The sequence below is a fragment of the Acomys minous genome (genome assembly GCF_964271855.1).
Source record: "Acomys minous genome assembly, chromosome: 1".
Classification (NCBI taxonomy): domain Eukaryota; kingdom Metazoa; phylum Chordata; class Mammalia; order Rodentia; family Muridae; genus Acomys; species Acomys minous.
The window spans coordinates 123687638-123702047 of record NC_140483.1 but is presented as its reverse complement, the minus strand read 5'-3'; the positions used below and the strand labels follow the sequence as shown (position 1 = coordinate 123702047).

The following is a 14410-nucleotide window of genomic DNA, read 5'->3' as shown; positions in this document are numbered from 1 at the left end:
GGACACACCTGGAAGTCATCGTGCAGCCCCATTAAGTCTACAGAGATTCTGAACATGCTTTCTCAATGTGCGTGTTCTTCTGGCTACCTTATTGCTGCCTTGCTATTTCAACTGCCACCTTCCAACTCTATATACCAAGTTGAGCTCATCTCTCTTCTGAGCCATAGACTGAGATATACTGTTACCTGTTGAATCTCCCTTGATAGTTAATATGGACCTCAATGTCTTGGAAAATGAACTCATTTTGTCGTCTTTGCATATATCCACTTTTAAAAATGATGCTATTGTGTGGCTTACATGACAGAAATTTATAATCTTTCTGTGTCCCTTTTCTTTCAAACTCCTGTAGCCAGTGAATAATAAATCCTCTTTTTTTTCTATTCTATTTCTCCTATGCTACTATCATTATTGCTCTATGTCAAGCCATCAATGTTTCCCATATAAATCATGGCACCCGCCTCCTCATGGTCATCTTGCTGTCCTGATGTGTCACTTTGCTTCACTATCCCTCATGCACTATAAACACAGAAGTAGGATTTATCAGTCTTCCATTCAAAGTCCCCTGTACTTTCCTTATCGTATGGGATAAAACCCAAACTTTCTTTGTGTTTCAAAAAAACATGTGCTTTTAAAAAACTGGGAGGGTACTGAGGGTCTTGTTCAGTAGTAGAAGGTTTGTGTAATGTGCAAAAAGCCATGATGTCAATCCCTGTTGTGGTGTGTAGAAGGAGAGGCCGGATCTTAGGGAGTCTTTTTTTCAATTGAGGTTCTTCCCTTTCAGATAACCCTAGCTTGGGTCAAGTTGACATAAAGTTAGCCAGCACATCAGTTAGTGATAAGAGTATGCAGGAAGAAACAGATATTATAATGATATTATATAAGGCGTGACCATGGAACACCAGATGAAGAATGAAATCCTCAAAATGTGATCACAAATGATGCAAAATGGGTTTATGTTGCATGGTAGAAAATTAGTTGCATGAGTATGTGAGAAGTAAAATATAAGTTTTCTTCTTATTAGCCATTTCTAGACTATACAGAAATGCATTATAAGAATAATTATGAGCTATGCCCAATGGCACACACTTTTAATCCCAACACTCAGGAGGCAGAGGCAGATAGATCTCTGTGGTAGAGGCGAAACTGGTCTACAAAGTGAGTTCCAAGACAGACAGAGCTAAACAGGGAAGTATTGTTTCAAAAACAAAAAAGAAAAAAAAGAATAATTTATGAGATTTGCACATTGTTAGTATTCAGTAGTTGTTGTTGATACCTCCTTGAAGATGGGATTACATCTATTTTATTTGGAAATCACTTTCATTTGAATCTAATCATTTAACAAAATAAATGAAATACAAATGTAATCATATTTTGTTATAATTATTACCATCTATTGAATATTTTGAATTTACCTGCCATTGTAATATATTATTAGGTATCTGTGGTAAGAGGAATTTTCAAGGAAAAACTGAATGGATTAGCTACTAAGCCACCAAACATCTGTCTCAGTAGTCTTAATTTTGGTAAAAGAATGAAGTCTATTTTAGGTGATGCTCCTTAAATAAGTAGAGATAAATACATAAAGAGAACTTACCATCCTTCAGAAAGAAGCATTTTCAGATTGCTTCAAGAGTGAGAAGCCAGTGTGAACATGTGACATTTCTCATACTATGCTCTTTCCTATGAATACATTTTTTGCTTCGTTTATTTTATTCACGTCAGCACGTGCGTGCGTGTGTGTGTGTGCATGTGTGTATGTGTGCGTGTGTAGGTCAGAGGATGGCATGCAGAAGTCAGTTATCTCCTTCCACCCTGGGATCCCAGCGATCTAATTCAGGATGTCACCCTTGTTAGCAAGCACCTGTGTCCTTTGTGCCATTTCACTGGCCAAGTTTTGACTTCTTAGTGTAAACAACTTGGAAATTCTTATTTTTAGTATATTACCATGACAAATGAAGTATATGCTAGCCTAATAATCTTTCAGCATTGACAGATCCTGGACCTGTGCCTAAGAGAGGCACAGGAGCGCATTAGTGTCTGTGGATCTCAGATCAGCATGGGATCAGAAAAGACAATGTGACCAGCAAAACGAAACAAAGCAAACAAAACTAACCACTTTTTTGAAAGCTGTACCATATGAAACCAGATATTGTGTACATTGAAATCTACTGACTATAGGTCTGAAGAAGCTTTTGTCTTGTCAATGAAATGTTCCTAAGCTTATCAAGGAAGCATATCATATGAGCAGCATAGCAAGTGGACCACAGCTAATGCTATAATGTCACAAGATGAAATCACTGCAGCAGCCAAGACATTTATTGAAATGAAGTATTTTGCTTCAAAGCGGTCCACATTGATGTTCTGTTATAACAATTTTATTTCTACTGTACCAAGTGATGGATGAAGATGCAATTATCTCATCTGATGGATGAGGCACTATGCAAAGGTGCAATGCTCTGTGCTTTCTTATTGAATAATTGAGCTTGCACTTTCCCCTAGAGAACCACTATATGCCTCATCTTCAACTAATTTACTATATTTAAAATTTCTATTCACTTGGAAGTACAATCTTAGCTACTTCATTATCCAAGGAGAATTTCGAGATATTGATTATGTACGAACTTTCAGAATTTGGTCAGCAGTTGTCTACTATGATGTTGCTGTGGAGTGGTTTGCAAAAGTGCATACGGGTCTATTATGGACAGAGTTTTGCTCCCCTCAACACAAAGTTCCTATGTTGAATCCATAACCCACAATGTGACTGTATTTAAAGAGAAGGCTTTCAAGGGACAAATTAATGGTAAGGATGAGCCTCTAATCAAGTAGGGCAGGTATCATTACAGGAAAGAGAGATTAGGAGCCTGCACACATAAAGCGAAGGTCAGTTAAGCAGAAAGATGGAGGCTCTCTGCAAGGAAGGATGAAAGATATCACTAGAGCAACCCTCCTAACATCTTACTCTTGGCTTTGTAATGTCTAGAACTGTTGGAAAATTTATCAGCCACCTAGCAAGTGGTACTTTATTTTGTACACCTTGTCAGACTAGTACAGGATCCTGTAGGATGAACATCCATCCACGGCCTATAGTTTCAAGTCCCCTTTTTCAACGAATGACTGGTAATTGACCTACAACAATTGTATAAATCAGAATTATCTTCATTTTCCAGGGCTAAAAGCATATATCACACTGTGTTTACCTATTTATCTTTCATGGAACACATGATTCCCTCTGGGAGGAGTAAGGTCTCATCAGCTCCTTCCTCATCCATGTGTTTGTATGTGTGTTGGTGTAGATAAATACACATGTATGTGTAAGTGCATGTGAACATATGTGTGTGGAGGTAGCATATAGGACAACAGCACATGCTACCCTTAGAAGCACTGCCCAGCCCCCAGCTAAGCTAGACTGCTATACCTGCCACCCTCACATGGCTAGTGCACAACAGCATGTTGATATTGTACATGGGTTTTGGGGGTCAAATTAGGTCCTCAAAATTATGGTCCCCATGGTTTTGCTTATGTGTGGGTTGGTTTGTATTGTGATGGCCTTAAACGTAATAATTAGCAAATAGGAAAGAGATTCTTTAAATTAGTGTTACCTAAAACTTAAACTATATCATGTTTTCTTTTAACTTGATCCTCAGGAAGAATGGAAAAGGAGAAAATGAAGATGACCAGACTTACATCTGTTCCACCACTGAGTGATCACATTTGCACTCAGTCAACTGTAGGAATGTCCTTAGAACTCTTTCTCTTCAGCAGCAAATGGAGCAGAGTGCTGCTACTTCTCTGCCTGTAGGCTTCCAGAGTCAGAGAGAGCAATTTGTACCAAAGTAGGTTGTAGACACTTTTCTTTTCCTAAGTTATTATGTTTCCTAGATTTTCATTCCTTAATTAGAAGTTATGCCCTGAATACTTAGTCATCCTGTGACAGCACATTTGTGGGTAGGACATTCGTCATGCTTACCACAGAGGTGTTGGATTGGAGGCTCATGGTAGGGTCTGGATCAATAAGGCATCGAGGCATCAAAAGACTAGAGGATACTTTTCAGTGCCTCAAGTAACTGGTTATGGGGTCATCAGGTAAACATCAATTCTCTTCAAATGTACCATGTCCAATTCAGAGTCATGTGCAATATCATATGTGCTTGATTTTAATATACTAAAATTATAAATTATATAAAATATCTGAAAATTATTACTTCATCACATGAAAGATATATTTAGTATAATTTTTGTTAACTATAAGGGATAGTCTCACTTTGTAAATACAATAAATAATATTTTTAAGTTGCTTAAAATAATCATCAAATTTCAGGCTAAATTGTAAATTACTTGCCTATGAAAAGTGATTTGATCACATGGATTTTCTTTTTGTGATAATTAACTATTTACTCTTAAAAGTTTATTGTATCTACAATGAATAAATCCCCAATTACCTTAATTTTTTATCATATAATGTGTTTACTAATATTTTCTTTCTAATGGTATATGTTATGAATTCACACATTTATATTATTTTAATGTAACATGGTGACATATTTTATAATAGTTTTACAGAGAAAATTCAGATGCCCTGGGATTTGTCTTTTAAAATTTCTCATTTATGAAATCCATTTAGCATATTCTTCAGTTATATAAACACCATCACTGCTTAGTTTCAGGATGTTACTACCCCAGGTCCTTTAGAAATTACTCCCCAGGGTCTAGAAACACTAAATATGCACTTACTCCTTAAGTTTCCCTACTCTAGACCTTTCACATAGATGGAAACAGTCAACAGTATCTTTTTTGATTGCCATATTTTACTTATCTTAATGCTATCAAGATTCATTTATGTTAGGTCATATATCAATACTTCATTACTCTTCTTACCAAATAATAGACTTGTGTGTGTGTGTGTGTGTGTGTGTACTATACTTTATCATTCTTTTATCAGCCAATACTTCCTTGAGCTAGTTCATTTTTTTGCTTCAATGGATGTTGCTGCCATGAACACACCTGTACAAGTACTGTTGGGCATGTGTTTAGCTAGGTGAAGAATTACTGTGTTTGAGAAGGGATTATTCTGACATTGTCCAACTTTTCACATGGTAAAATAAATACCAACTATGCTTAGTATATAAATATTTATGTACCTTAGCGCTTATATAATGTTCTGCATATGTCCCTGAAGGTGTACATAGGAAATTTTCAGGTTTCAAACTTTTACCAGATTTTCAGACATTCCCTTTGCTGACATAGTAGCTATAGATCATAAGGAGCCCTGGACCCTCAGCATTGACTGGGTGTTCATAATCTTCCCCTTTACCCTTCTGAAGGCTGACTTCATGTGCCCGTCTGCCATTGGCCTCATCTCTATAAGACCGTTTCTATGACAGAGTTAATGAAATGCACACTGAGTAAGATGAGGCTAGTGTGTGTCTGGGGATGGGCACCCTTTGAGTACACTGTGCTCACTTTGATCCTCCAGTGGATCTCATTCTGAATTTCCTCCTCTGCTATGACATTTTGTATAAATTAGGAAACCAGCAGTTGGTATTCAGCTTAAAAGAAATAACCGTCAAGAACATCCCACTGAATTGGCTCATAGAGTACTTAATTCTAATTCACACGGATGTCTGATGAGAAAAGAGGCAATAAAGGCAAAAAATAGCATTGTTCTTGTTATATGTTATTCCCATGCTAAATTGCTATTGACAGCAATCACAACAGCTCTTGAAATAAATTTTATTCCTTATTGCTTTTGAGAATATCAGAATGCCCTTCCATGTTCATATAACACCCCCGAAATGCAGTTCTAAAGTGTTCTTTGAAGTTAAAAGAACTTTTTACACTGCATTTATAGTGACATTAAAAATTGTCCATCCTAACTTAAAAATCTCACAGCCTTATCTAAATCTTATCTGACTTTTAAATCATTCTTAAAACTCCCATAAAAATCTAGCTTCCTGCATGTGGCTTGTTCCTGTTGTTGATTTTCTTTAGAAAAGTCATTATAGAACAAAGACCTTTAAACATTTAACCAGCCTTCCCATTGGCTGCTGTGTGGGCAAATATCAGTGTTTTGTGGTTAGTGTGTCTGACAGTCTTCTTTTGAGTCTGTCTTATTTCTGAGGAGTTTTAAGCATCTTTGTAAACCTTCATTACCCACAGTTGATTTTCCTTTAGGGCTTGCATATAAAGCCAAGAAAGATTTAACATGAAACATCAAACACTGGGCTGCTGCTGCTTGCCAGCTCTTCCCTGCGGTTGAGGGGAACACACTTTATGAGTAAGACAGAGAGGTGTGCTTTAAATGGTCAGTGTAATAGGCAATTGCTTTGGATGCTGAGTTTAAATCCCAAGCTCCTGGGCGAGCACAGCCTGTCACTTCTTTCCCTCTCTGGCTTCTTAGTGAATCGCAGAGAGACAGACAGCTGCTGCTGGAACAGGAATCACACAACGAACATCAGTGTTTTGGCTGTGAAAACAATGGCTAGAACAAGAAGCTGGAAATGATAAATGCTGTTGTAGCAGACTCTGTCCTTAAAAGTTTGGAGTTGTGAGCAACATCAAATAGATACTGAAGCACGTCTTTCTAAGGTATACTTGTACAATTAGTAACAGGGTAATAGGACTATATTGGTCAGGAGACGTCCAGTGACTATTACTGAATATGATGAACTCAATGGTAAATGTTTCAAGCTCAGAATGGAGAAATTTTCTCAGACAGTCCTACCAGACATATTTTATTTTCATTGCTAGTATGAAATGAACTAAAATCTTGGGATTAAATCCAGAATAACTGTGGACCTATATATGGGCTTAAGGCAGGCAAATGCACAGTTTCGTTTTACTATTGTACTAAAATGCATGCTACTGTATTTCAGGGGTCTAGACTTTCTTATTTATAAAGCAGGGATGATAGCATTATTTTGCCAAAAGTTATATTATCAGGGATATCTGATTCCATCTGTTATTAGGCACACAAAGGTAGGTAAATTCCTGTGGCTGATATGGTAATTGGGAGGGAGAGGGCATGGGCTGTTCTCTCTGAGCAGTGTGAACGAAATATCATGAAATACATGCCCATCAACAAATGAAAGAAAATGTGATGCATGAGTGCTCTCTCTCTCTTACACACACATGCACACACACACACACACACACACACACACACACACACACACACACACACCATAACACAAAAAGATAAAAAAGGGAAGGAGGACTATTTTGGGAAAGAAGGGAAAAGGGACTCAACAGAAAGAGGATGGGAGAAAAGAGAAGACTGGCAATGGCAAATATGGTCAAAATATTTTATAGTTGTGTAAGAAAATATCACAAAGAACAGGACATTAACACTGGATCAGACCTGACAGGATTCATTCCTCTCAGCATGCTGGACGCTCACTTCCTTCATCCTTCATGTTCCAGCACCAAGTGCTTCAGTTGCTGTTCCTCATCAGAACAAGACAGCTCCCAGGACACATTTGAAGAAAGCTTCCAATCCCAACTGATCCAATATTTCAGACTGTCCCACACAGGACTCTAATTAAGCCTGGAATTTTTCAACATTTAGATACTGGACCACAAATGTTATTCCTAGCTTGTTTGACCATTTCCTCAATTTTATTTGGGGCCCTACAAAGGTGTTATTCATCCCAAATCAGACAGAAGAAACCTTAAGAGAATGACACCCCATTTCTTTTAGGGGCAATTAGGTCTGGTTTTGGTTGTTTTCTTGGGCTATAGTGGGTTATTTTCAATAGGAGTTGGTTATAAGTTATTATTGGTCTTATTCTGAGAGAAAACAAGGTTGAACTCAGGGATGTCTCTCTTTTCCTTTATCTTCCATTATTAGGTTTGCAGATAGGGTTTGAAAAGAAAGAAGGGAGAATATAGAAATAAATAGAGAAGGTAGAACAATAAGTTGATTAGTGAATCTACTCCTCAACTTAATGCCTTGTCACTCACAAGGTTATTTTTAATTCACTAGTATAGAATTTTGGATATAGATGCAAATTAAATTTAATTTTAGATCTATTGGTATAGAATTTAAATGTCACATTATTCTTTGCACACATTAGATATATTTTTACTCTAATATGTCGGATTATACCCATATAACTTAGTTATAATACAAGGTTTACTTCAAATATTTTGAAAATGCTATTGTAGGTTATTTAGTATAAGTAAGTTATACAAGTTAATTGTTAGTTTTTCAAATGATGGTCATATCAATTGCTAGTCTATTTTTATCACAAGAAGTTACATCTTAGGTGTAACAGATGGATATAATTCTATAAATATATTAGGTAAAATAGTTAGATAAGGTCTTCAAAAACCTCAGAGATATGCAGAATATGGCATTTAAAATATTTTTAGTATTTTAAAGATTCATTGAAAATGAATCTAGGAGACTGGCTAACTCCTAGAACACCCAGCCTACCTTAAAGAGGATTGATGAGCATCAAGAATCTTCTTATGGAGATGGCTTCAAATGTGGCAAACAAGCCACTGGGCAAAATGTCGTTATTTCTACCACAGACAGAATTCTGCCTAAAAAAAGGACAAGCTTGGATGCAGGCAAAGTCAATGGCCAAACTCTGCCAAGACATGGTAAGGAAGTTCTCAATAGTGCCTGCGTTATAAATATGTTTGTCAGATACACTGGGCCAGAAGGCAAAAGATGATGCTCCAGTGTTATAGAGAGTTTTGGTGATTGCTCAGGTAGTAAACTGTCTCTGTCATCTTATCATTTGGGAAGTTTCTAACCTCCACCCCCTTTCTATTCAGGTAATTAATTTTATTCCTTCTCAAGTCTCTGATGGGGTTGAAGACCAGATAGTTTAATTTTACAATTAAGCTTAGTTGTTTAGGAGTTAAGATGTTTTTTTGGTCTAGATAGATGTTTTAAGTTGATAATGATGAACTATGATAGATATTGATTTACATTCAGAATTTTAGACTCACCAGGATAGGAAAGATACTTTTTCAAGGTTGCCAAATACAAATAGCCAAAACACTAAGAATGTAACATTTATATAATTCCTGATTATTTCATGGTTTTTCTTGATGTAGGTAGTTAATTGTATATATGTGTAATAATATAAACGTATATGTAAAAAATAAAAAATTAACAAAAAAAGAAAAAAATTCATAATGAAACAGTATGCTCTGTGTAATTAATATATCCTAGTAAGAAAGAGGTGGAATTAAAGGAGATCCTTGGGCTTTCTTGAAACTAGAAAAGTGTGAGAGACCTTGGTGTCAGAGTGACTTCAGACTTTATGTGAAGTACATAAAACTGGACTGGCACATAGGAAGCATGTAGTGAAACTTATTGATTGTATTTTACAATAGTTTCTGGATTTTATTACTGTGAACGAAATAATGTAAGTTTCTTGACTGATATGAGCTCACCCTCAACAGATGCCCACCAACCATTTTTATGTTTTCATGAATTTCTGCACTATGAAGCTGGTTTAGGCATCACTTCACTTTCTTTTGGTTTGCGGGCTCCCACCCAAATGACATTCCTTGACATTATTGAGCCATTCAGGCTAGTCAGGTGAGCACTGCCTTTTTACTGGTCATTGGGAAGTTAGACTTGTTTCTTCTGTTCAGCCCCACTTCACACCAGCGGTGATGCTGAGACTGGCCTCGATATTCATTACCTTACAATCCAGTTCCACATGTGGGTTTCTCTTTATGGACTATAGTTTAACTTTACATCTCCTTAAGACATTGGCCGTGAAAAGTTCTTTGCATGGCTTCTAAAGTGTGTGAAATCACAGGCTCTGAGCTCTCCAGCAAGCAGCACTTTGCCCAGCCACGCTAGGGTTCCGTTTCTTCCAGGGTTGACTATTTTAGTTTGCTCTTGGTGGCATTCCAGATTGTTTGTTAAACTGGATGCAGATGGTTTTGAAAGCTGCCGCCATCCACACTGTTACTAGAACTTATCTATGGATCATATTTCTCCCATCTTACAGTCTTAAAAATCCTTTTAATAACCTATAAAGTCCTCAGTGGCCCCAATTATGCTTACTTCTCTGACCCTTTAGCTCTATTACACTGTGGCACAGACTCTGTCCATTCTGTGTGATGCTGCCTTGTGGTACAAAACCAGTGTAAGCGGACTGCTAATCCAGTTACAGCACGGGCTGCTATCATGCAGCTAGGCCCAAACGCCAAAGAGCAGAATGATTTTGGACAAGGTCACAGACAGTAGAACTTTTGTGTCTAATAGTTCTAGATGTACATTAAAGGCTAAGCAGTTTAATTTATACCCTACCTCCTTGCAATGCCTTTCATTATGCAAAAGATGATTTTCTTTTAGCCAATGAAAATCAAAAGAACTCAAAGACTCTTGAATGCATGCTTAAGAGGTAAGGGTTAGAACAGTCCTTGAAAGACACTGTTAGGAGGAGAGGATGCTTTATATCACCTTGAGAAGGAAAGTTTGTGGCATACTCACCATAAGCCCCCAAATAACATTCCACAGCAAGGCACCTGCTGACGTGGTAGTTGGGATCATCACTATTTTTGGCTAACAGCAGAATAAAAAGGTGTAACATGTCCCTTCTCCCTTTGCAATTGCCTCGACTTCCACATATGATTTGTGTTTCCCCGCACCATTTCTTATTTTCTATCTCTTCATAATTTCCCTCCTATATAGTTAGGTTGCAACTAATGGGCATGCCCTTCTTCTTTTTTCTTTTTTTATTAATTTATTCTTGTTACATCTCAATGGTTATCCCATCCCTTGTATCCTCCCATTCTTCCCTCCCTCCCATTTTCCCCTTATTCCCCTCCCCTATGACTGTTCCTGAGGGGGATTACCTCCCCCTGTATATGCTCCTAGGGTATCAAGTCTCTTCTTGATAACCTGCTGTCCTTCCTCTGAGTGCCACCAGGTCTCCCCCTCCAGGGGACGTGGTCAAAGGTGAGGCACCAGAGTACGTGTGAAAGTCATACCCAACTCTCCACTCAACTGTGGAGAATGTTCTGTCCATTGGCTAGATCTGGATAGGGGTTTAAAGTTTACCACCTGTATTGTCCTTGGCTGGTGCCTTACCTACAAGTAGAACATTATGATAGGCAGATTTGGGCCCAGGGGTCCCACTCAAACTAGGGCATGCCCTTCTTATATCCTGTAGGCTTTTTATTTTTAGTGGGGATGTGGGGAGTATGTAGAGCACATAACTATTTTTTAATATATTTATGAAACAATGAGAAAGAAATGGAATTGAGAGTTGTGGGTTAAACATAAACTTCATTATAGACAGAACCAACTAAAGGACGTAACTTTACATCTGTAAATGAATTAACCCGATCAAGTTCTTGATAGCTGTAACCTGGACTTCAGACCTGACCACACCATGAGGGATGTGCGTCAGAGTAATAGTTACACAGAATCACTGCCTCATTCTGGACCAGGATGCGCAGGTCAACAGTGCTCTCTCACCCTCTGTGATTTCAAGTTCTTAAGTTGTTTGGGTAATGTGGCTTCTGGGTGCATAAGATTACTTGGCTTTCTGTCTCTTGTTAAAACTTTTTAAAAAATGTTATAGAATATGTTCGTGTGTATGTATTTGTGTGTCTGTGTTTGTGTGTGTGTTTATGATACTTACTATTCCACATGTTAGATATTTTGGAAAAATCAAAGTCTAGAAAGAAAGCACAATAAATACAGAGGGCACTGGAGTATTAATGCTATTTACTTTTTGCTGAAGCAACGAGAGTGACATGCCTGGACCCTTAAGGCAAGAAAAACAGAAGTGACCTTAAATCCAAGGTTTTAATCTCTCTCTTTACCTCTCTCTCCCTCCCCTGTTCAGAATTTTCTCTTGAGTTTTTAGAGAATCTTTCCCACATTCAACAAAGATCCAAAAGGGCCTCACATTGAGGTTAATAAAATCTATAGCTAAAGCTATCTTGATCATTTCCCAAACTTATGGGTCACTAAAGTAGGATAATATTAAGAATCTAGAAATATCTATAGATTTGTGGCAGGAGATAAATATACCTCTATTTTCCTTGGGGTTTGAGGCTGTCTTCAATTATCAGATGCTCATAATAGCTGAGGGCTCATCCCTGGCCTTAGGAAATCCACAGACAACTTTTGCACAATAGGATGCTCATCATTCTGTCCAAGATAAGTAGGGATAAGGAAGGCAGTGCAGTGATGACAGAAGCTGATTGAAGATGCCATGGTTACCTAGAGATTATAAAACATATGTGATTTCTGTGTGAAAGTGGAAAAATAATTATTAACAGTAGTTGCTTTCTAAAGGTGTTTGAAAAGAATAAAAATGCTTCCAAGTAAAAATTGTGAGGTGAAAAGCGGAATTTAAAAGTGTACTTATGTATATATAAATACTTGTCATAGAAAGATTTTATAATTTTGTTTGATAGTTCTAAATGTTGTGAGTAAATATGCCTAGAAAAATGTAAAATATGAGTCAAGAAGAAAAGTGATTTAAAGTAAATGTTTTCAGAAATCTTTGAGAAGTGTAATTATTCCTAGTTTAATTCTGTGCATAGAGTTTGAGTTTCTAGGCTAAATATTGAAAGAACAGACCTAGACAGAAGAGAAAAATAAAAAAACTGTTAAATGTATTTAGCATCACTAAGGAAATACCAGAGAAGAGAACAGAATAGTTATAAAAAGAACAAACACAATAGATTTAACCCTCGATTGTCAGTACTTGCATAAGCAAAAATAGAGAAACATCAAATTAGAGATAAAACTTTTCTCAACAAAAATTTAAAAGTCCATTTTCACTATTCTAAGACTACTTAATTCTTAAGGGTAGGGAAATGTTTAAATTGTGGAAGTGAAAAGATATATGCTTGGAAAATATTAACCTATAGGAAACTTTTGTAACTACATTAATAAAAGCAGATATAACTTTAGAAAAAACACATTGTGGCTTCATATGAACAAAAGACCAAAGTCATCAGAAAAATAAACAATTTCAAAGACATATGCATTTAATAAAGAACCAAGAAACTGCGGTCAGAATGTAATGTATGCAAGAAGAATAAAAGTTTTTAAAACTGCCCGTTTTTTGAATCATAGCAGCTCAAGATTTTCAAATAATAACATAATATTTTACCACAAAAAGCATATAAATGTTAAAATCTAATAATTTTAAAAAGAGTTTGAAAATGCCAAATATTTAGAAATTAACTCTCTCAATGATTAAAAACAGATGAAAATGTTAAGATAATTTGGCTTGAAAAATAGGAGAGGATTACACATAGAAAATGTACAAGGACCCTTGTTTTTGAAGGGTAGCTTATAGCCTCAGTGCATTGGAAAATGAAAGCTTAACAGAAGTGACAGTACTGTATATTCAGCTCAGTGACAGAGTTCTCACTACACACACACACACACACCCCAGAAAAAGGAGTGGGAAAAGCATCTTTTAAAAGCCAACAATGGATGCTGTAAATCTAAGTTAGTTACACAGAAACATAAACACAATGAGGGAAAAAGTCAACCAGAAAGGGTTCTTTGAGAAAACTAATATAATTAACAAACAGCAAGAATCAAATCCATAACCATCCAAGAAAAGAAAACCCATACTATTAACCTTGAGATTTTAATTGAAAGGTTTTTAACTTTAAATAGCAAGGGAAATTCTCAGGGGGAAAAAAGCTAGATAGGAATTCTATGTCCCATTAAGGAAACAGAGGATATAAAAGCAGCCTAGAACGGAGAGGACACAACTGGAAATGGAAGGTACATGGGAGACACTGATCTATAGCATAATAAGGTTCAGAGCACCCAGAGGGTGTGACTGTGACTCACTGCACTTCAACGCAAAACAAGTCACTTCTTGGTGTCCATGGAACTCGCTAGAAGCTGTCTGTAGGTGATCTCATGCTCCATGAAAGGCACCCGCTGAGGAGCTGCAGGAGTCACTGCAAGGTGAATGGTCCTGGTGATGCTGGTGCTGTTACGCAGGAGCTGGAAGAAGAAACACACTGTAGCCGAAAAGCAAAGCCTCTTTTTTTTCAGATTCCCTCTTGGCCTCTCCCAGTGAAGCTTAATTTAGTGCTAGCTGGTTAAGGACAGATGTGTGCAAGGCCCAGAATCAGTTCTTGAAGCCAAGGCAAAGATGGATAAGAGAAATGATGAATCCACTGCTGGCACATGATGGGTGGATATTACATCATCATAAAGCAACCAAACTCCAGCTCTCAGCAACATCTCTCATTCCCAATGCCAACTCACAGAAAAAAAAATGTGTACTCTATGACTGCATTTTATACAAAGCTGAAAAGGTGGTGGTAAATTCATATTTAATAATAGTCTAACTGCCATAAAGTCAATGTTCTATCTCAGGATTGAGAGGAGGACTGTTTGATCAATCAATGTACAGTGCTGTCCACATGAGACTGGGAGGGGACAGTG

The 14410-nt window shown here is 37.1% G+C and overlaps 1 long non-coding RNA gene across 1 annotated transcript; it reads right to left on the bottom strand.

Annotated features, from left to right (window-relative positions):
* Positions 1-461: 461 nt before the first annotated feature.
* Positions 462-13998, bottom strand: LOC311585456. Its single transcript, XR_014775233.1, has 3 exons — positions 13805-13998; positions 12014-12205; positions 462-516 (listed from the first exon to the last, which is right to left on the bottom strand). It is a non-coding gene; the product is annotated as an uncharacterized lncRNA (long non-coding RNA).
* Positions 13999-14410: the final 412 nt, after the last annotated feature.